This window comes from Sardina pilchardus, chromosome 15 (genome assembly GCF_963854185.1).
Source record: "Sardina pilchardus chromosome 15, fSarPil1.1, whole genome shotgun sequence".
NCBI lineage: Eukaryota > Metazoa > Chordata > Actinopteri > Clupeiformes > Clupeidae > Sardina > Sardina pilchardus.
In genome coordinates, this window is record NC_085008.1 from 28,636,607 (window position 1) to 28,658,012 (window position 21,406).

The 21,406-nt window shown below is 43.9% G+C and overlaps 1 protein-coding gene across 6 annotated transcripts in view; it reads right to left on the reverse strand.

Annotated features, from left to right (window-relative positions):
* The window catches only part of suco (SUN domain containing ossification factor), a 60,251-nt gene that overhangs the window by 31,313 nt on the left and 7,532 nt on the right, over window positions 1-21,406 (reverse strand). The gene's annotated exons all lie outside the window — the stretch shown is intronic.

Genomic DNA, 21,406 nt, shown 5'->3' on the forward strand with positions numbered 1-21,406 from the left:
TGCAGACAGCTTCAAACACAGTCCCCCCCCCCCCTTACATGTAGACAAGAACACACCAGTATCACTCCACTGTGTGTGTCATGGAACAAAAAAAGAGATACAGATCTACACCATGTGCAACGCAACACACATCGCATCACATCACACTTTGCCGAAAAATGTCACTACTGTATGTGGAGTTTTCTTCAGACAATTCATTTTCAAATTCCTGCTTAGCAATCTTAGCATCTTCAGGTGTGTGGGGGCCGTATCATGGCACATCAGTAGAGGTGAGAATTCTTTGTGTGGGAACGGTATGTGCGTTAATAAGCGCGTCTTTATGAGCGCTGAGGGTACTGTATGTGGAGGGACGGGCAGGAGAGATGACCTCCACGTGTACTAGTGCTCTCCACACGTCCGCAGACACAAGACAAACAGAGCACATATACTATGCGGCGCGCTCGTCTCCTTGCCCCAGCAGGGGCCCTGCACTACCCTGGTGGACCTTAAGCCCAGCGCCTGCCTGGCTTTCCCAGCATTTGAACTGCATGGTTGGTACATATACATATACATGCAGATCAGCCGCAGTGGCAGGCAGAGCCACAGATTCCAGACCTGCGATCTGAAGAAGGCCGTAGGCCGAAACGTTACCGCTTTTATAATAAATAATCTACTTGTAACTCGGAGAGTGCGGCATCTCTCTCTCTCTCTCTCCATAAGCTTATAACAGTTGCCTGCACCTCGTTTTTGGTGTGCGTTTGCACCTCTCCTTCAGAGCCACAGATTCCACACAAATCCAGCCATTGTTCTTCTTGCATTAGTGTTGGAGTCATCAATCCAGTGCACTCCTTTGCTTTTTCAGTGGTAACTTTTTTTTTTGTGTGTGAACTTTTTATGTGTTTTTCAGTTAATTCATTGTTGTTGTTGTTTCAAGTTTAGAAAATGGACGAGGTTTCCAAAATCACTAATAATAAGAGCAATCGTGTTAAATAATCGTGACCTCAGCATAATCACGATGATGCATTTTGCTTTAATCGAGAAGCCCCAGTTTTACGTTCAAGGTTCAAAATCAGCAATGGCCCACTCATGGCCCACGCTTTATGCCCAATTCTATAGGCCCGCGGTTGTGAGTGTTAGCAAGGCCCACTCTTGCGTTATGCCCAATTCTATAGGCCCGCGGTTGTGAGTGTTAGCAAAATCCCCCAGAGCTTCAGACTCCAGAGAATCGGCGGGAATTTTCTGGCTCTAACAGACCGGCTGGCCCAGCTGCTGGCGAGAAGTAATCTCAATTTCACTTTCCCTTCATTAACAAAGAATTATAGTGCTAATGTTGTCAACATTACGAGGAAAAAAACCCTTCTTCCTTCTCTGACTGACAGATAGTTGGCGCCCTACCAAAGCCTGACTTTTTGGCACTTGATCAATGGCAAGAGGAATTTCCACCTGCTGCATTTTTTATTAAAAGTGTACAACACACACAACAAGCCTTGTGTCCCTCTGACAAAGACATCGCTGTAATACACTGCCTCCGTCTATACATTTTCATAACTTGACAACCTATAGTATGTAAAGCCGAGGGAGGGGAGGGCTATGAAGTGCTTCAATGCGTTCTTCTACCACAGACAGTTATCCTGCTAATGGAAGGAGGAAGATTACATCAAGGGAAGTATAACAAAGGCATCCGCTTGTTACTATAAAACAATACATTTGAGCCAATGATCCCTTCACCTGTAGACATCTATCTGTAGCACTGCACGAAGTGGAAATGTTTAAGATGGGCTTAAAACCTTCACACATCTTACGTAATACTTGTTGTGTTTACACAACTGTAAATATCCCTGGCCCCATTTGGACCATCACACACACACACACACACACACACGCACACACATGACTAACACACCTGTTAACATATGTGGAGGCATGAGGTTGATAATTGACACAGGCCAAGCTTATCATGTTACTGAGTTAGCTACATTCAGTTCCTAGCAACCTATACCACAGGCCTTACGTCTTCACTATGGGAGATGTACATCACACAACACACACACACACACACACACAAAGGTGGTGTATTGACCCAACCCAACCCAGCCCAAGAATCCTGTCAGTGAATGATCTGAATAGGTGCAACAGCTGGGGCCGGTGATTTTCACCTCCCCCCCACACGTACGCTTTGACAGAAATGTGAGCCCTTCACCTTGACTAATGTCCGCTCAATGTGAGCCGCGGGACGGGAGCACATGCAGCCACATGTTAGCCCACTGTCACCACCCTGCTACGGCGCAGAGCGCCACTTTCACACCCTCCCTCGGTGGTCTGCTTAGATCCCCCCTTAACGTCCGTTTTGCTTCATCAGTAACAATTAGACCAAGATCGCTAACTCATAGCAGCTAATCGGAAGCATACATGCACGGTGAAACTCCGTCCTGGCCAGACCAATCAGAAGAAAAGAGCTCGCCGAGAGCTGAGAGCTTGTTGTATAGTATGTTGCCTAAATGCAACCCTATGTAGCTATGCTGGCCATTTAAACTTAGTGCAACACCACAGTGAGGTCAAGAACGACATACCACTTTAGATTGAGTGTGATGTGTCCTTGTCTGATGCATGTCTGTCTATTTGAGGACACGGTGTTCTACAGAGCACTTCTGGTAAACTAGGAAGCCTAGTCTCTAGGCGATGAGGACGTCACCCTGGGTGCATATAACACATACATACATAGCATGACTATAATGGGGGACGAGCTTGAGTTATCGACATGTGGAAACATGAACCCCTGCATCTCCCTCTTCTGAAGCCCCAGGTCTGAAGCCTTAGTATGACCTAAAGCTAATCTTAGATCCATAGCTTAGACACACGTACTGCCTCAAATGTCACAGCTGATTTCTGCTGAGGGCCACAGAGCAAGTGAGGAAACATTCGGGGACAGAGGGAAGTCATAATTGACGACTAATCAATTCATGTAATGTGGTGATAACTAGTTGAAGTGTAACATGAAATTCGACTATAATACAGAGGGAGCTTAATACAGAGGAATAGTTCATTACTAAAGTGTTTTTTTTTTTCTGGACTTGTAAATATATACAAGGTGGTCAGCCAAAAACGTACACACTGGCCTGAGAGAACAGTGGGGTGGTGGACTCTTGGGTGATGCTGAGGTGATCTGATGACTCTGGAGGAGTGACATTCAGTCGTGAACTTCAGCTAGTAAGTTGATGATGACATGACGGGGACAGAAGAGCTAAAGTAACCAAACATGTGGTGGAGCATTACGCAATAGTGAAACTCTATAGAACAGAAAGTGACATTACATGGTGTAGCCTACAGGATATGATTGGAACCATTATAAACATCTAAACTATTCAGTGACAAATCTAACAATACAAGCGCCACAGTGTCTAATCTGGTTAAACCCCGGCTTGTGACTATATCTTTCATATATGACACATGATCTTATTATCGACACTAATCGTGTTTTACAAGGAGCAGCAATCTGCATGAAGAGGCAGGATTACTGCACTGTGCTCCCTACATGCCAAAATTACACTTTCCCTGCGGTGGAAATTCTTCTCATAGATGGGTAATTATCACACTTTTAATTTGACTCTGTGGCCGTCTGTCACTCTAAATCTGCGCTGTATTAAATCACCACAGAGAACAGAAGCATGCCTTAGTTGCTGGCATGCTTGCTGTGCTTTTTGGTGTACAAAATATCCTCCAAAATAAGCTTCCAAAATGTGAACCATCTTGAAATCTAGAGGGTTTAACTCTGAGACAGATGACATCTTTCTGAAGGAAATAATATACTAATTCCTTGAAATTCAAAAGGCAAGTTCACAAAAGGTCTCATATGCACTTTTTTAGACTGATATATTTTTTTCAAACATTAACGCAAGAGTGGATTTTAAAGGTCTGAGCAGTAGGGTGGGAAATGGCCGTGGCTGCAGGAGAGGTGAATCAAAATAAGACTACGGTAAGACTACGGTAAGACTACGGTAAGACTACAGTAGTCAAAGTTTGAGGTTTACCGTAAGCCTCTCTGTACTGCTCTGGGTACAGTGAAGCAATCCCTCAGAGTCACACAGGACTTTCCATGGCCCACAAAAGCCATATGGAAACAATATTCAAGGTCTCAGCCAAGGCAGAAATGATATGCCCCAAGCTGGCATCCAAGATAGCTCAGTTGGTCATACTACACCAATCACCAGCACACAATGATCTGACATTTTCCCTTTAGCTTACCATGCAGCCGATTCAGTCAAAGTCATGAACCTTTACAAAATAAATACATATTAATTCATACATAAAAAGATTAAAAACAGAGACTCAAGTAGTTGTACTAGTGAGATGAAACGCCAAAAGAATGTGGTTACTGTGTGGGTCAGGCATATTTCTGGTATGTCTTCTTGTAAAACCTGATTTAACTTGTTTTAAGCTGCAACAAACACAAGTTGCGTCGCTTGCTAAAAGCACGATCACGTACTGTAAGTAAAAAGCGATTCATGGGCTACAAGCAAGGCTCCGAAAAGGCACTCAATTCCATACGCACAAAAATACCTGTGAAGATTTGCTAGATTACCCTCCCCATCTGGAATAAATGTTTACATTCCTTGAGCAGAGGAAAGAGAGAGAAAAAGAGAGAAAAATCTCCTCCAGCAGCTCAATGGGCTGGGCTTTCTTGTTTTTTGGTCGTGGTGGCAGAGTTTGACCTACTTCTGGGAGTTGCATAAGAGAGTGGGTTACGTGGGGCTCTGTGTCTGTGTGTGTGTGTGTATGTGTATGTGTATGTGTATGTGTATGTGTATGTGTATGTGTATGTGTGTGTGTGTGTGTGTGTGTGTGTGTGTGTGTGTGTGTGTGTGTGTGTGTGTGTGTGTGTGTGTGTGTGTGTGTGTGTGTGTGTGTGTGTGTGTGTGTGTGTGTGTGTGTGTTCAGCGCCAAAGGATGGGGAATGATCGGCTCAGAGACCAAAGAAGCCCAAGGCCCCCTGACTCAGCAGATGGGCTCTGTGCCTCAACTTCCTGTCTCACTCGAAGGCTGATGAGTGTGTGTGTGTGTGTGTGTGTGTGGGGGGGGGGGGGGGGGGGGTGGTGGTCTTCATGGAAGCATTCGTGACTGATGGACAAATGAGTTACTGCGCGCATGCACACAGACACACACACACACACACACACACACACACACACCTCATTACATTGCACGAGAGGTCAGGGAGTGCAGAAGGAGAGGATTACTTAAAAGCACTTCCAGTAAGGAAACCAGAGAGCAAAACCAGAAGCCCACTCACGTCCCTTCCTGTCCAAGCAGGAAAAAGCCCTTACTGCTGGAGGCTTCGCTTCACCAAGCCATCAACTCTGACAGCTGGGGGTAACTTAGTGTGATGACTCCTTACATTATAACGCGCTCCAACACTTAGAATCTATCAAGCTCTACAGATTGCATCAAAAAGGTAGCAGGCACCAGCTTGACACCAACAGAAAGACAATTAAGCATAAAACAAAACAAAAGCACCGTCTTGGTTAACAGCAGAGATGCTCGGACAGTGAATAGTTGCCAGGGTGTAAACTGGGCAGAGAGGTGCCATCCTTCAGCCTCGTTCAGCCAGTGTTTCTCTTGACAGGGCACATCATTAGATTGTGTGCCAGGTCAATTCTCTCACTCGGCGACTCTACTCAATAGATTTGTGTGGGAATGAATGCCTGGACGAAATCCCTCGGAGATATCCTGTTCGGCTTCATTGGAGTTCAGGCTGCCAGAGCGCATTGCACCATAGACAGAGAGAGAGAGAGAGAGAGAGACGGAGAGACACAGAGAGAGAGAGAGAGACACACACAAAACAAAACAAAAAAACACACAAAACAGGTGTATTGATTGGGGTCCCGTTGCAACTTACAAATCATCGAAGTTCACAATGTTGTTGTGAGTTGATGTGTACAATGTCTTCTTCAGACCTTCTAGTGTGTTTCCAAAAATAATTCTCTCTTTTTCCCCACAGAGTAAGGGTTTATATGATGGTCATCCATCATTATTGATTGACAGCTAGCTGTATAGTGACAGATTGACCAACAAGTTTAACAGGGAGGTTACTCATCTTGACACAGCAAACAGGACAACACCCTAGCAAACATGAAGATAGGACTCTCCCAATTCATATTTTTCACTTTTGTAAGTTGGGCAAGTAGACATAATCCTCAGGTCCACCCTGTCATCTTTACTGAGCCATTAAAATAAAAGGCACAATAACGTAGCCGAACCCATCTTTACAACATCCATAAGATAGTCATGAGTATTTTGGGTTTTCATTCAACTAGAACATGGATGACTCTATAAAGTGTAGGCTTCGGCCTTTTTGTTTAGATATAGGCTAGCTGAATTAAATATAGGCTAGAAGTATCAAATGACTCCGCTTGAGAACGTCTTTGCGTGTGTATCATCGCACAGCATTTGTGGGATTATAGCGGGTGGTCTTGGCTCACTGGGGAGTTCAACAGGGTCACGGGTCAGAAGCCCCAATAGCCAATCGGGTCAGTTAACACATTACACCGCACAGGCTAGGTCACAACAGTGACGCAGCAGCCATGTTTGAACCCCGCACCAACAAGCCATGTTGACCCCTCAAATGCAGGCCTTGCTGACCACACACAAAGGGCTTTGTTTGGCCACCTGGAGTTGGTGAAACTGCTTTGTCAGAAGCCATGATGGTGCACTGTTGTTGGTGCATGCTAAAGTCTCTAATCCCATTGGATTCATTAATTGAGAGTGTTAAAATGACCCATCTGCTAACTTTAGCACGTACAACCCAACATGCCGTGTCACTGGCGCACGCTTGCAAGCGCTCATCTTCTTGGGTAAATCTCATTAGCGACCTGCATTAGCCCAATTCTGGCATCATGGTGTCATGAGAGCTGCTACTTCTTAGCAGACGTGTGCTAACACAGGTAGATCTGAAGGGTTAATGAGGCTGGCTGCCTCTTCGCAGGGTAGGCAAGCTATTCTCGGGTATGTGCTCGTTGGGTAAACACAAGGAGGTCGGCGTTGACGTGCTAGGCTTTACGACACTGGAGAGGCTAATGGATTATAATGGAGGTTGCTGGAACAATAGCGGGGGCGAGTGAGATTTTTGTTCCCTCTTATTTGTGCAACGTCTCTGGATGCAATCAGGCATGTGGCACCGTATTCAGAATGGAAACTAATGAAAGAGGATACTGAACTGCTCAGCCATCTTCAGACTGGCCAGGGATGAATCTGAATTAATGCCTTTATTAAGTTAAAGATGGGCATGCAAGGCCATTCTGTGAGAAAGCTGGAGGCTAGAGGAGAATCTTGTGATGTTGACGGTTGGAAGATGAATCACGTTGTATGTTCATTTTTAAACCATCTTTATCGTGGATATATCTTCCATCCGAACTTACCCCATTTGATTGATGTCATAAAGCTTTCTATTTTTCTTACAAAATAAACATGGAGAAAGCAAGAATGTATCATTTTTATCAGTGAAAGCAGTGCTTGATGCCTTCATTAAAAAAGTTCAAGGATAGCTTAGGGGGCTGATAAAACACATTCATAACACGCATACAGTATATCAAAACACTATTGGTCTAAGTACATACAGAGAGAACATCTGCAATTATCATAAGAAAATGAATATCTGCATAGAACAGACAGTGAAGTACAAATGTGTACGCCGATATATCCTCCCCCCTTAACTAGCCCTTTGATTCCCAGATTAAAATTGCGGGGGAGGCACATGGAAGGGTCAAAGGTTATGGAAAGCCTCAGCGACGATGGTGCTGGATGACATCTGCTCACAGTTCTCACTCGAGCTCAACCGCAATTCAAACACTGGGGGGATGCATATGTGACAGAAAAGATGACCTATTATCAGAGACAGCTGACTAGTTTCCCAAACGCATAGTTGACCTACTATGGTGATTAACTGATAGCCCTAAAAATAAGCCTCTCTTAGTCACTATGGAAGTTGCTTAACGATGGACAGGAAATCATCCTAGCACAGCTCAAGTAATCTTCTGGTAGGAACTCAGTGACTTGTGTATTAGGAGGTCAGGGGGTTCCTCTCAGTGGGCTATCTTCAATTCTACTATGATGTAAAAAGTAAGCAACCTTCTGTGTCTTGGCTGACACCTAAGTCTTGGATGCGTGGGTCTATGTGGAGTGACTATCAAATCACTGCTGGGATCCTATGCTGCCCCTGGACAGAAGCCCTGCTGTGCATACTTTAAATAGCAACCGCTCACACTCATCTCTCCAGCATTCAAAATAGCATGACTAACGAACAAAGCTGAAATGACTAACAACAGAAAAACCATCAAACAAGGAAGCGGAGAAGCAAATGACTAATGTTCTGCCTCCTGGGCATGAGGGTAAGAGGACAGATGCTATGATGAAAGCAATCTAATTATTGAGAGGCACAAGACCCAGTCCCAGCAACGGAGGAGTAGGGGAAACTGGTAGAGATAAACTTGAGGCCAGAGATGAGAGATCAAATGAAAAGGAGCGGAGGAGAGGCTGTTTGAGTGAAAGAAGCCACGTGGCCGAGAGAGAGAGCGAGAGTGAGAGAAAAAGCAGGGAGGGAAGGTAGGCAGCCAGCGCTCTCACTCTCTCTCTCTCTCCCTCTCTCCCTCTCTCAAAAAGTAGGGCAGTGCATCAGCCAGACAAAAACATTCCGTCACTGGACGAGGGGGAGGAGAGCCCAAAGCGAGGCTCGGCAAGGCTGGGCAGGCAACACATGCACACACGCATCATCATCATCATCTGACCTACGGTGGCAGAGCGGCAGAAAAACCCTCCTGATAGAACCGGCCGCCATCGCCATCAAATCCCGCTTATCCCTCCGTAATCCCCTCCCCAGCCATCAGCAGCATCCTCTCTGGGCACCGAGGGAGCCGGACGTGGGAACACACACACCAGTGGACACGGCCATTGTATCACTGACGCGACGCGCTCAGTGCAGATATGATCAAATCTTGTTTTGATATCAAAACCGCTGAAGCCAGGCAATATCAGGATCTGGTCAGGAAGCTGAAAACGGGGATCTGAGCAAATGGCCAAACTGCTTGACAAAGCTATGAAGTTACAGGTTGCCATCAACAACATGTTGTTGTGTTACTTCAGGCTGATCTCTAAAATAAAATCAATCAATTACAAAGGGAATACAATCACAACAGGAATAATCATTCCTATAAGATCCAATAGTTGGAAGTGTGAAAAGCAACAACATTGGATGAGAACTACGTAAGTATGAGTCAATGTTTTCTAGGTAAGTGGACAAAAAGAACAAGGCTAACTGGTCACGGCCATGGCAAATCTAGCATGGCAGCTGCTTCAACACGCATGTTGTGCAGATATTTCCCTCCAAAACCCACCGTATCTCATCTTGAGGTGCTGATAAGAGACATCCAATGGGGCCAGAGTTCTATTCCAACGACTTGCCTTCATTCTTACCAGAGCCATATTATAGATCTCTCTCAGGCTCTGATTCTTACCAGTATCCAACGGCGCTCTATGCTAAACACTACATTCCAATCCAGCAGTGTTGAAGGGTTTGTGTGTTATTACATTAAAGCAGTGTAACACACAAACCCTCATCATCCTCATCTGACCCACAGCGCCAGAGCGGCAGAAGAACCCTCCTGATAGAACCGGCCTCCATCGCACAGGGCCCAGCGGTAACCACAACGTTAGAACGTTAACTCAACCAAGAGCAAGCTAGCGGTGAGCGCAGTGCATGCTGTGTGCAATGTGATGGGGCCTTCAGGCTTCTTCTTGGACCTCTGGCTCTGTTATTCTCTCTTATTTACCTGTCGAACTCTTTTGCTTATTTTTATATTGAAGAAAGTCCAAATGTTGGATGATTTATGGTGATTCATTTCTCAGCACTCATACCTGCTGCCATCATGTCACATCTTCACAGTGAATATCAGACCAATTCAATTGACTAAAAGGTGCATTGTATTTCCATGAATAGATGGTTATAACATTTACCACTCAGATTTGTTCACATATGCATGCATGTGTACTCACATGTCAAGTGTGTTACAGTAAAAAGTAAGTGTGCTCTTTCCCAAACAACCACAGCAAAATGGTAAAAATGGTAAATGGACTGCATTTATATATCGCTTTTATCAGCTTCTGCAAGCACCCAAAGCGCTTTACATATCATGCCCCACATTCACCCGCTCACACACCAATGGCGGAGCGCACAGCAGCATATTAAGCCAGCGCTGTTAGGTCAGAGGAGGGTTGGGCAGGCAGACACACCAAGGACTCAGTAAATCAACAGCTGTGGCAAGGGACGCAGGGCAGCTGACGTGACCTCAGCTGAGGAGAGCAGAGGAGAGGAGAGGAGAGGAGAGGAGAGGAGGGAACAGCCGCTCATGTGGCACACAGACACACACACCCCCCCCCCGAGCCCTGGACGGAGACACTGCCACGGCTCTCACCACCAACACACGGAGCGGGCCGGGCACACACACACACACCATCAAACCCTCATTAAGGAGGCGCATCCGTTCACCAGTGGAAAAATAACCAAGCTAAGAGCCGGGAAGCCCGTGGTGCAGCTCCGGTAGAGCTTTGAGAGGTTCCTATCCACGATATTCCGCAGCCAACAATGGGGGTCGCCATGACACCGAAACGGTTTTCTATTTCCGGCGAAGCTGCATTGTATCTAATTTAACGTGACGGCTAACGGTGCTTGACATATCATAACGCATATAAAAGTAAACTTTTCTATTTTATATCGGTTATATATGATGTAGTATATACATGCTGAGGGCAGAATTGTCAACATTTCGACGGAAATCTAAGTTTAGGCATAATCTAGTTAGCTATGGAGAACCAGGGGGTCAAGGCTGTGTTGATTAGCTTCGGCAAGTTAGCAAGCGCCATTTTCAATTATGGCGCCTCATGGAGCATTTAGAACCAGCTCCGTGCACGAAAATCCGTGTTGGGCACGAGCTCTCATGCGCGTACATGTTGGTGAACGGGTACCTACAGCCAATCATTACTCCGTGCGACACTCCACTGGACTCAGGTGTGCGTTCCCGAGCAACTTTTTCTGCTTGTTGTTACGCTGCAAGCAAGGTATGTGCATTATCGCCACCCTCTGAATTGGAGGATGACTCTATTTTTACAGAATGTCCAATAAAGATCAATGTAGGTCCATGCGTCATTTCCAGCTTTGGATCTTTGCGCATGGTCAGAGCCGACTGGCGCTGGATCGGAGCTCCAGTGTTCAATATGGCGTTGACGAAAATTGGCCGGATTTACTAGCCTAGCATCGGCCATTCATTTGTATGGAGGGCGGGACTTAGTCACGCTCTCCAGTTATATATAATAGGTGCGTTTGCGATGAGCTGCGGCTGACTTAGGCTGGCTTAGGCTGGCTTCATACGTCAACGAGATCTGCAGAGTCTTAGCAGGAGGGGCGACTAGCACACGCAGCTCATCCCGGACAGTCTGACTGAGCTTACGTACCTGAAGTTACTCGCGAGAGACCTCGCTGGAGACTTCGCGGTAGATATCGCGGGATTTTGTATTAAATACAGTAAAACTTTTATTCTTGCTCATTAAAATGAGCATGGTGACTGACGAAATAAATTGATATGATGTGTTTAAATAAACCACTGTTGTCATACAGTTAACAGGCCTGCATTGCAGCACATTGATTAAATATCAAGTGTTTTCCGTGTGTATATATTTAACCAACAGCATTAAAATAGCAGAATATCCTCACGTTTTCAGTAGGCTAGCCTACCGCTGTTCCAGAAAACACAAATAAGAAGGTATCCCTTCGATTTCTGTTCATTTTAGCACATTCTAACGTAAGGAGCAAAGATTCTAGAACAGAGCAAGATGGATCACAGGGATAAGCTGCAGCGTCGTCCCATACGCTGATTTTAGTGCTGTTGGACTGATCCGTCTTGGTCCGCTCTAGAGTCTTTGGTAAGGAGGCAGAACGAGACACCTGTCATACTCGTCATGGGGAGATTCCTTCCAAACGGCCCTATCACAACTTTGAACTGACGTCATTGGGGAGGGTTTTGGCCAGCGCAGTTGCTTAAAAACGAACTGCGCTGAACTGCGCTGGCTGAGCTAAGACGCAGTCTCCCGAGATCTTGTATGGACATGTGACATGATGTCACGGGGGTAACTCCCACCGCGACTGCAAGAAGTCGGACATGATTTCTAACCAGTTTGCAGTTCGTCTGTCCCAGTATGCACTCTGTTTAACCCAGCATGCATCACATCAAGTCAGATCTGCGCAGATTTTCGTCAAGTCAAACGCACCTATTACCTCCATGTGGAGAACGCACATGTTAACAGAATGAACGGAAGTTGAAAACAGTATCGTAACCATCGCAACGATACATATTTCCGGGTTAAGGAATAAGGTGGATATGGAACACTAAATGGACTGGGCTGCTTTGAGAGGTTCCTATATGGAACACTAAATGGACTGGGCTGCTTTGAGAGGTTCCTATATGGAACACTAAATGGACTGGGCTGCTTTGAGAGGTTCCTATATGGAACACTAAATGGACTGGGCTACTTTGAGAGGTTCCTATATGGAACACTAAATGGACTGGGCTGCTTTGAGAGGTTCCTATATGGAACACTAAATGGACTGGGCTACTTTGAGAGGTTCCTATATGGAACACTAAATGGACTGGGCTGCTTTGAGAGGTTCCTATATGGAACACTAAATGGACTGGGCTTCACTCAGATGGACATTTGTCAGATGCACTTGTATTGATTTTGTGGACGCTTCTCCAGTGCTGACTCAGAGAACAAAGTGTTCTGTGCTCATCAAAGACCCCCCCCCACTCATGGACTCCTATGTACTCAACTGCTGACGTAATGTCTTGTAATCAATAACTTACATAACTACAAAACTCTGTATCATAGGTGATCCAAAACAAAAACACAGAAGCGCTAACAATCACACTCGCTGACATCTGATCTCTTCATATGGATCCTTGGGTCCAGTAAGGCGATTTATGACCTTCGGGAGGAAGGAAGGAGCGAGGAAGAGGAAGGACGAGTACACTGCTGGAAGGGTGAAGGGTGACATCAGTGCTGTCGGGAGGGACGTTAAGTTAGGATCCGCTGCCCTGCTGAGACAGCAAAGAGGCTCAGAGCAGCTGCTTCAGCTGAACACTCTTTGGCTAAAATTGTTACGCTAATTAGGGCCCATGAGCTTCCCTGTGCCCAGAGAGCTCAAGCTAAGGCACATATCAGTCTGGTTACAAAATGCTTTTATTTTGAAACGTTGGAGTCTGTCACCGCCTTCGGCACATCATAATTAGTAGATTATTCTCCTTTGAAGATATGCAAAGACCCAAACCAATCACACTCTCTCACACACACACACACACATACACACACAATGCCCCAATGTATGGTCTACCATGCAAGCCCAGCAGTAAACAAAAGCTGCAAGACCTCTGAGTAGCCCAGACTGGCCCAGTTGGCTAAAGACATGTGTCCCTCCCATGGAGGTATTATAAGAACTGGAGAGAGGGACTAAGTCCCGCCCCCATTCATTTCAATGGCCGATGCTAGGCTAGCTACTTCAGCCAAAAAAGTTTGAAATTGGCCGCAGCCATCTTTGAGAAAATGGCGTTCCATGGGTGTCTATTTCCGTCACCAGCTAGAATGAGCCAATCAGGTTCCACGTTACAACGAGACAACATAGGTACATCGTTGATGAAGATTGGAGAGTGAGAGGTGTTCGTGAACGCGCTCCTATCGTTACAGGCGCAAATGTATTTAATTATTAGAGTGCATGAAAATGCACTCTACTGTTATACTGTTTATTCTTATTACAGTGCATGAAAATGCACTGTACTGTTCTTCCTATTCTTCTTATTATTATAGTGCATGAAAATGCACTATATTGTTCTTCCTAGGTTTCTTATTATTATAATTCTTTTTCTTCTAACGCTCGCAATTCAGCTTGAACCGTTTAACGTAGAAACTTGATTCAAACTTTGCTACGTAGGTCTTACTAAGGAGACCTGTGCAATATATTTTTCAACTTTGGAACTTTTATACTTTTTAAACTGTAAATTAAAAACTATTAAACATTTCCCCATAGACTTAACATTGCTCATTATGACATCACGGCAGCAATTAGAATGTTACGCCAGGTGGCCAGTCCAGGTGCAGCAGCTCTCTCTCTCTCTCAGGCTACATACACTGGCTCTCTTAAGACTAGCCAGTTAAATTGATTACACCTGTATCTGTATCCACTACTCTCAGTAGAGAGCTGTGTCTCTCCAGTCTACAAGAATATAAGGCACATTCCATCCAACTTTCTATCCATTCATCTTCTTCAGACCATTCACTCATCCACCCATTAAACTGTCTATCAACATCTATTAAACAATCTGCCTATCAACATCCATTAAACTCTCTGTCTATCAACATTAATTAGACTATCTACATTCAACTTTTAAATGATTTACTCTGTCTCAGGCTTTAAGCACACTCTCTCTTAAGACTAGCCAGTTAAATTGATTACACCTGTATCAACTACTCTCAGAGAGCTGTATCAGTGTCTCTCTTAACAAGAATATAAGGCACATTCCATCCAACCTTCTATCCATTCATCTTCTTCAGACCATTCACTCATCCACCCATTAAACTGTCAATCAATATCTATTAAACAATCTGCCTATCAACATCCATTAAACATTCTGTCTATCAACATTAATTAGACTATCTACATACAACTTTCAAAGTATTTACTGTGGGTGCCTCTCAAGCAGCGTTTATATGTCCTCCCTCGCTCCTCGATCCTCAATGATCTACATAAAGAAAGATAGAAGAAGGGCTAGACTCATTGTTGCCCATTGTTGCCGCTCCATCATTCTTTATGTAGATCAGTGAGGATCGAGGAGTGAGAGAGGACGCGTAAACGCTATATGAGAGGCACCTTCTGTCTCAGGCTTTAAGCATACAATCTCATTTAGACTACAGATTCTGTTTCACTACTTCCTCTGTCCACAACTGTTTCAAAATAAAGGTCCTCACTGCAATAATACACTATTAAATCATTTAACCATTGTAACTACTCAACTATTTAACTGTTCAACCATTCCAACTGTCAGTTATCAACTATGCCTCCAGTCAACTACACGAAACCTCCATGTACCTAGCAATCAACATACCAACCATTAAAATTAAGCGTTTATGACCGTTTCCATAGCAACCAACATGATTATGCTGCAGTAACTTCTTGCTTCCTGATAGTGGCCACCATGGATACCCTAGCAACAAATGTTTCAAAATAAAAGTCCTCACTAGCAAGTTAGCTAGTTAGCATGGTTAGCATAGTTAACATTGTTATCATAGTTAGCATTTTTAGCATAACTGCAAAAAACATCTAACTAAGTTAGCTAATCAACCTGGTAGCATTGTTAGCAATTTTAGCATAGTTAGCATTTTTAACATTATTGCTAGAAATCATCAGTTAAGTTAGCTAATCAACCTGGTTAGCATTGTTAGTTTAAGTTAGCATTGTTACCATAGTTAGCATTGCTAGCATAGTTGGCATGTTTAGCATAACTGCTAGAAATCATTAGCTAAGTTAGCTAATCAACCTGGTTAACACTGTGAGCATAGTTAGCATAGTTAACATTTTTACCATTACTGCATGAAATCAGTAGCTAAGTTAACCAATCAACCTGGTTATCATTGTTACCATAGTTAACATTTTAACATGAATAGAAATCAGCAAATCAAAATGTTTCAGCTTTAAACTGTCTACCTTCACACTATCAACTCTCTGTAAACTATGCAACCACCATATTTACCCTAGCTACACCTTAGTAACCATATCTACATTATCTATCTATTTTTGCATTTCATGCACTGGTAATTCCTTGGAATTGCATTTCTAGTTATTATTAAACTTCTTCTTCTAACGCTCGCAATTCAGCTTCAACCGTTTAACGTAGAAACTTCATTCAAACTTTGTTGCGTAGGTCTTGCTTATGCCATATGTGCTTTATATTTTTCAACTTTGTAACTTTTATACTTTTTAAACTATTAGTTAAAAACTATCACCATTTCCCCCATAGACTTAACATTGCTCATTATGACATCACGGCAGCAATTAGAATGTTACCCCAGCTGGTCAGCCACCTGGGCACCAACTGTCAGTTTCTCTCAGGCTCCTCTCTGAAGACTACATATTCTGTTCCCCTGTATCCTCTGCGCACAACAGTATCAAAATAAGTCCTCCTAATTCCATCCAACTTTATATCCATTCATCTTCTTCAAACCATTCACTCATCCACCCATTCTAAACAGTCTGCCTATCAACAACATCAATTAGACGCTCTACATTGAACTTTTAAACAATCTACTCTGTCTCAGGCTGGCTCTCTTAAGACTAGCCAGTTAAATTGATTACACCTGTATCTGTATCCACTACTCTCAGTAGAGAGCTGTGTCTCTCCATTCTACAAGAATATAAGGCACATTCCATCCAACATTCTATCCATTCATCTTCTTCAGACCATTCACTCATCCACCCATTAAACTGTCTATCAACATCTATTAAACAATCTGTCTATCAACATCCATTAAACTTTAAATTAAACATTAATTAGACTATCTACATTCAACTTTTAAATTATTTACTCTGTCTCAGGCTTTAAGAGTACTCTGGCACTCTTAAGACTAGCCAGTTAAATTGATTACACCTGTGTCAACTACTCTCAGAGAGCTGTATCAGTGTCTCTCTTAACAAGAATATAAGGCACATTCCATCCAACCTTCTATCCACTCATCTTCTTCAGACCATTCACTCATCCACCCATTAAACTGTCAATCAATATCTATTAAACAATCTGCCTATCAACATCCATTAAACATTCTGTCTATCAACATTAATTAGACTATCTACATACAACTTTTAAAGTATTTACTGTGGGTCCCTCTCAAGCAGCGTTTATATGTCCTCCCTCGCTCCTCGATCCTCAATGATCTACATAAAGAAAGATAGAAGAAGGGCTAGACTATCCCATTGTTGCCGCTCCATCATTCTTTATGTAGATCAGTGAGGAGCGAGAGAGGACGCGTAAACGCTATGAGAGGCACCTTCTGTCTCAGGCTTTAAGCATACAATCTCATTAAGACTACAGATCCTGTTTCACTACTTCCTCTGTCTACAACTGTTTCAAAATAAAGGTCCTCACTGCAATTATACACTATTAAATCATTTAACCATTGAAACTACTCAACTATTGAAATGTTCAACCATTCCAACTGTCAGTTATCATCAACTATGCCTCCAGTCAACTACATGAAACCTCCATGTACCTAGCAACCAACATAGCAACCATTAAAATTAAGTGTTTATAACCGTTTCCATAGCAACCAACATGATTATACTGCAGTAACTTCTTGTTTCCTGATAGTGGCCACCATGGATACCCTAGCAACAAATGTTTCAAAATAAAAGTCCTCACTAGCAAGTTAGCTAGTTAGCTAGTTAGCATAGTTAACATTGTTAACATAGTTAGCATTTTTAGCATAACTGCAAAAAATCATCAACTAAGTTAGCTAATCAACCTGGTTAGCATTGTCAGCAAATTTAGCATTGTTAGCATAGTTAGCATTTTTAACATTACTGCTAGAAATCATCGATAAGTTAGCTAATCAACCTGGTTAGCATTGTTAGTAAAGTTAGCATTGCTAGCATATTTAGCATTTTTAGCTTAACTGCTAGAAATCATTAGCTAAGTTAGCTAATCAACATTTTAACATGAATAGAAATCATTAGTTAAGTTAGAACTGGAATGTTTCATCTTTAAACTGTCTACCTTCACACTATCAACTCTCTGTAAACTATGCAACCACCATGTTTACCCTAGCTACACCTTAGTAACCATATCTACATTATCTATCTTTTTTAGCATTTTCATGCACTGGTAATTCCTTGGAATTGCATTTCTAGTTATCGATATTATTCTTCTTCCACACTTTTTGTGCGTTCAATTCAGCTTCAACCGTTCGACGTAGAGACTTCATTCAAACTGCGCTGCGTAGGTCTTACTTAGGTGACTTCAGCTATGTAAATTTCATCTTTGAAAACTTTATCGTTTATTTTATATGAATTTTTAAAAACATTTTTTCTCCCATAGACTTAACATTGGATTATGACATCACAATGAAGTCGTTAAGCAATTAGAATCTTAAGCCAGGTGTTCAAAGCCACCTGGCAGCAACTCTCTGTCTCAGGCTTTCTGGCTCTCTTAAAGAGTACATATCCTGTTCAACTGTTTCCTCTACCCACAACTGTTTCAAAATAAAAGTCCTCACCATTTTTGCATTTTCATGCACTCGTAATTTCCTTGGAATTACATCTCTAGTTTGAGTTGGGATGGTGGTGGAGAAGTTTGCCCCTTGTCTCGAAATCCTATAATGTGATATTCATATGTCATGATAAAATAAACATGGCGAGTCAATATTGAGCAAGAATTCACTTAACATACACATAAATATGATCCCCACAGTAAATGCTTTGAACCTGGGATGTTATGTGCGCAATACTACCCGACGAAAATGACATGGGATGTAAGAAACTTGTGGATACCTGATATGCTATTTGTGCTGCACCCAGTGTGAATTTGCAGCTTAAACCTACATTTGCAGGCAGATGAAATGAAGCCAACGCATATTATAGGCTTACCGATAGAAGCGCGCATCCATGTTGTGTTTCGAGCAGCATGCGTTTTAAGTCTGCTGTCACTGTCGGAAAGATTTGCCGTTATACTGTAGGCTGTGACCCCCAACGCTGCGTTGTTATGAACTAGGCTACAGGTCTGCAGCTGAGCGTTTTACAATAGTTTTCATAGCCTAGCCTACACGACAGCGAGTAGGTTAATAATTGGGTTTAGTTAGAGAATTTCGTCGCATTTCCTAAAATGTCTTATCACACATTGCCAACTCATACATAGTCTAATGCAAATAATAGTAACCTATTAGAACAACATTTGCTTTTTTCTTTTATTCACAAAGCCTGGTATAATGATAATCCACAGGCATCAAGTATCGGTAACTTAATCCTAGTCGTCAGTCATTTTATTTATGTCTTCTAGAATGCGTTATCAACATGGACGCGCGAGGACGCTCGTGTTCAACACCAAACTCGTGCATGAGCTGAGACAGCTCGTGCATGAGCTGTCTCGTGCATGCGCTGGTGCCGGATATGGTACAACCATGGAACGCCATTTTTTCAAAGATGTCGGCGGCCAAATGACATGCTAACTGGCTGAAGCTAACCCTCCAAATCCTGACCCCCTGGTCCCTCCTGCCGGTCAAGTCAGCGGGCAGTGTGCCCAAACAGCTTCAGAGGATCCTGCTTCCACAGGATCAACAGCCCGCAGACCAAACAATATGGCCACCAAACACCAACACACAACCACCAGAGGCCAAGTGTGATGCTCTATGACAAGATGTTGCTCTGGGAGAGACCAAGAGGAATCATTAACCCTGACAAAAAAAAAAATGCTATTCACGTGGAAGAATAGGGGTCTCGCACACACACACACACACACACACACACACACACACACACACACACACACACACACACACACACACACACCAGGAGTGCTGGCAGAGAGGATGGCCTCCGTTTAACAGATTGAATACCCTGCTGGCAGAGTGGGCACTGATCTGCCACTGCAACCTGCCTGCCAACTCCATCCTCCTCCGCCACATCTCTGAGCAGGTGCTGCCCCCGCCACACCAGGAGCACTAACTAATAATAACAACAGAGTCTTATCAAGCGCACTCATCACTTCAACAGCGCAGAAAGCCCTCAGCAGTGACAGGAAAGAGCTCTAGCGATTGAGCCATCGATATGAACGGTCAAATCACACTTAGATCTCAGCCAAGCACATTCATCACCACAGCAGCCAGTCCCCACCAGCCTGTCAACAGCTCAGTTCCTACAGTGGTGTTTCACCAGAGTAAACACGAGTCACACACGCTCCATTTGTAATTCCGTCAGAGTTCTTTCTAGAAAATGAGACCCATAACGCTGGCATAGCTAGGACCTTGCTCTAGCCTACCTGAGCTATGGAAAGATACTCAATCAATCTTGGGTCTGTTTGTCTGAACCTGTGTACAGCAGTCAAGCCCTTAATCCTGTTTCTAGGACCTGGCAACTGCACAATGGGACTGCAAGAGGTTAACGCAATAGCTGGTGTTTATCCTGGAGGCCATTCTGTGGCCGTAAGGAGCGAGTGAGTGACTGATGCACTGATAGACGTGGATCAGTACCCACCCACTATACAACTGATGGCAGTTGAGCGGAGAGACCCTCCGGGCCTGAAATAGCGATGAGTCACTGTGGTGATGACGCAATAAAACTACACATACCTGAGAACATCAATGGGCCTCAGATCCTGGAGCTGTGTGCTTGCAAAATACCACAGGTAAAGCCGGATTGCGGTTTAACACACACACGCAGTCACGCACACACACACACACACACACAAACACACACACACACACACACACACCTGACAGGTGTCAGGCTTCAGCAGAGCACAATGTCAACATCTATTTATGATCGCGAGGGTCAATGCAAACTAAAGGAAGTCCCTATGTAAACTGTGTCCAGCAGCATAACAGTGACAAGAGATTCCAAAAACAGAATTTGGACAGACTACATAGGTCTGACTCGGACGTATTGACACAGCGAAGCACAATAAACAGGTCTGCAGACATTGTGTTGACTTGCTGACATTTCCTGCTCTGTGCATTGGCGATAACGTGGTACAGAGAGCTGGGGATCAAGGGAAGATTTATCAACAGGCAGCCTCACGGACGCCTACGAAAAGGGGACCAAGGTCGAGGAAGCACCATGGAATAATGGAAACACAGGGGAACATGGGAAACATGGCCCCGTGGCTCTGGGGGGTGGGGGCGGGGCAGGGGGTTGTGTGTGTGTGTGTGTGTGGGGGGGGGGGGGGGGGGGTTGAGATAGAGGCAGTCATGGGATCTAATGAGAGGCGATGTAGAGAGCCTCTTGGCTGCCTGTGAGCGCACAGCGGGGGAACATAAACCCATTAAACATTTACATGAGTGGGATTCTGCAGCTGCTGCAAGCAAACGCAGCGTACAGCATCTCTCACGCACATGCCATGGCACCATAGGATGCTAACAGTGATTCATGTGCCCACATTATATATAGTTACACATTTCTTATTTATGTTGTTGATTACACTGCATGAGGCTTGAACAAAGGCATTTATCTAATGCAGAGATCTACAAAAAAAAAGCCTTGCATGGTGATCAATAATCTAATTCTTTCTGAAGTCTACATATAGTCTCAAAGCACAAACCTACCCTACGAGTTGCATAGGAGGTAAGGAGAGGATAG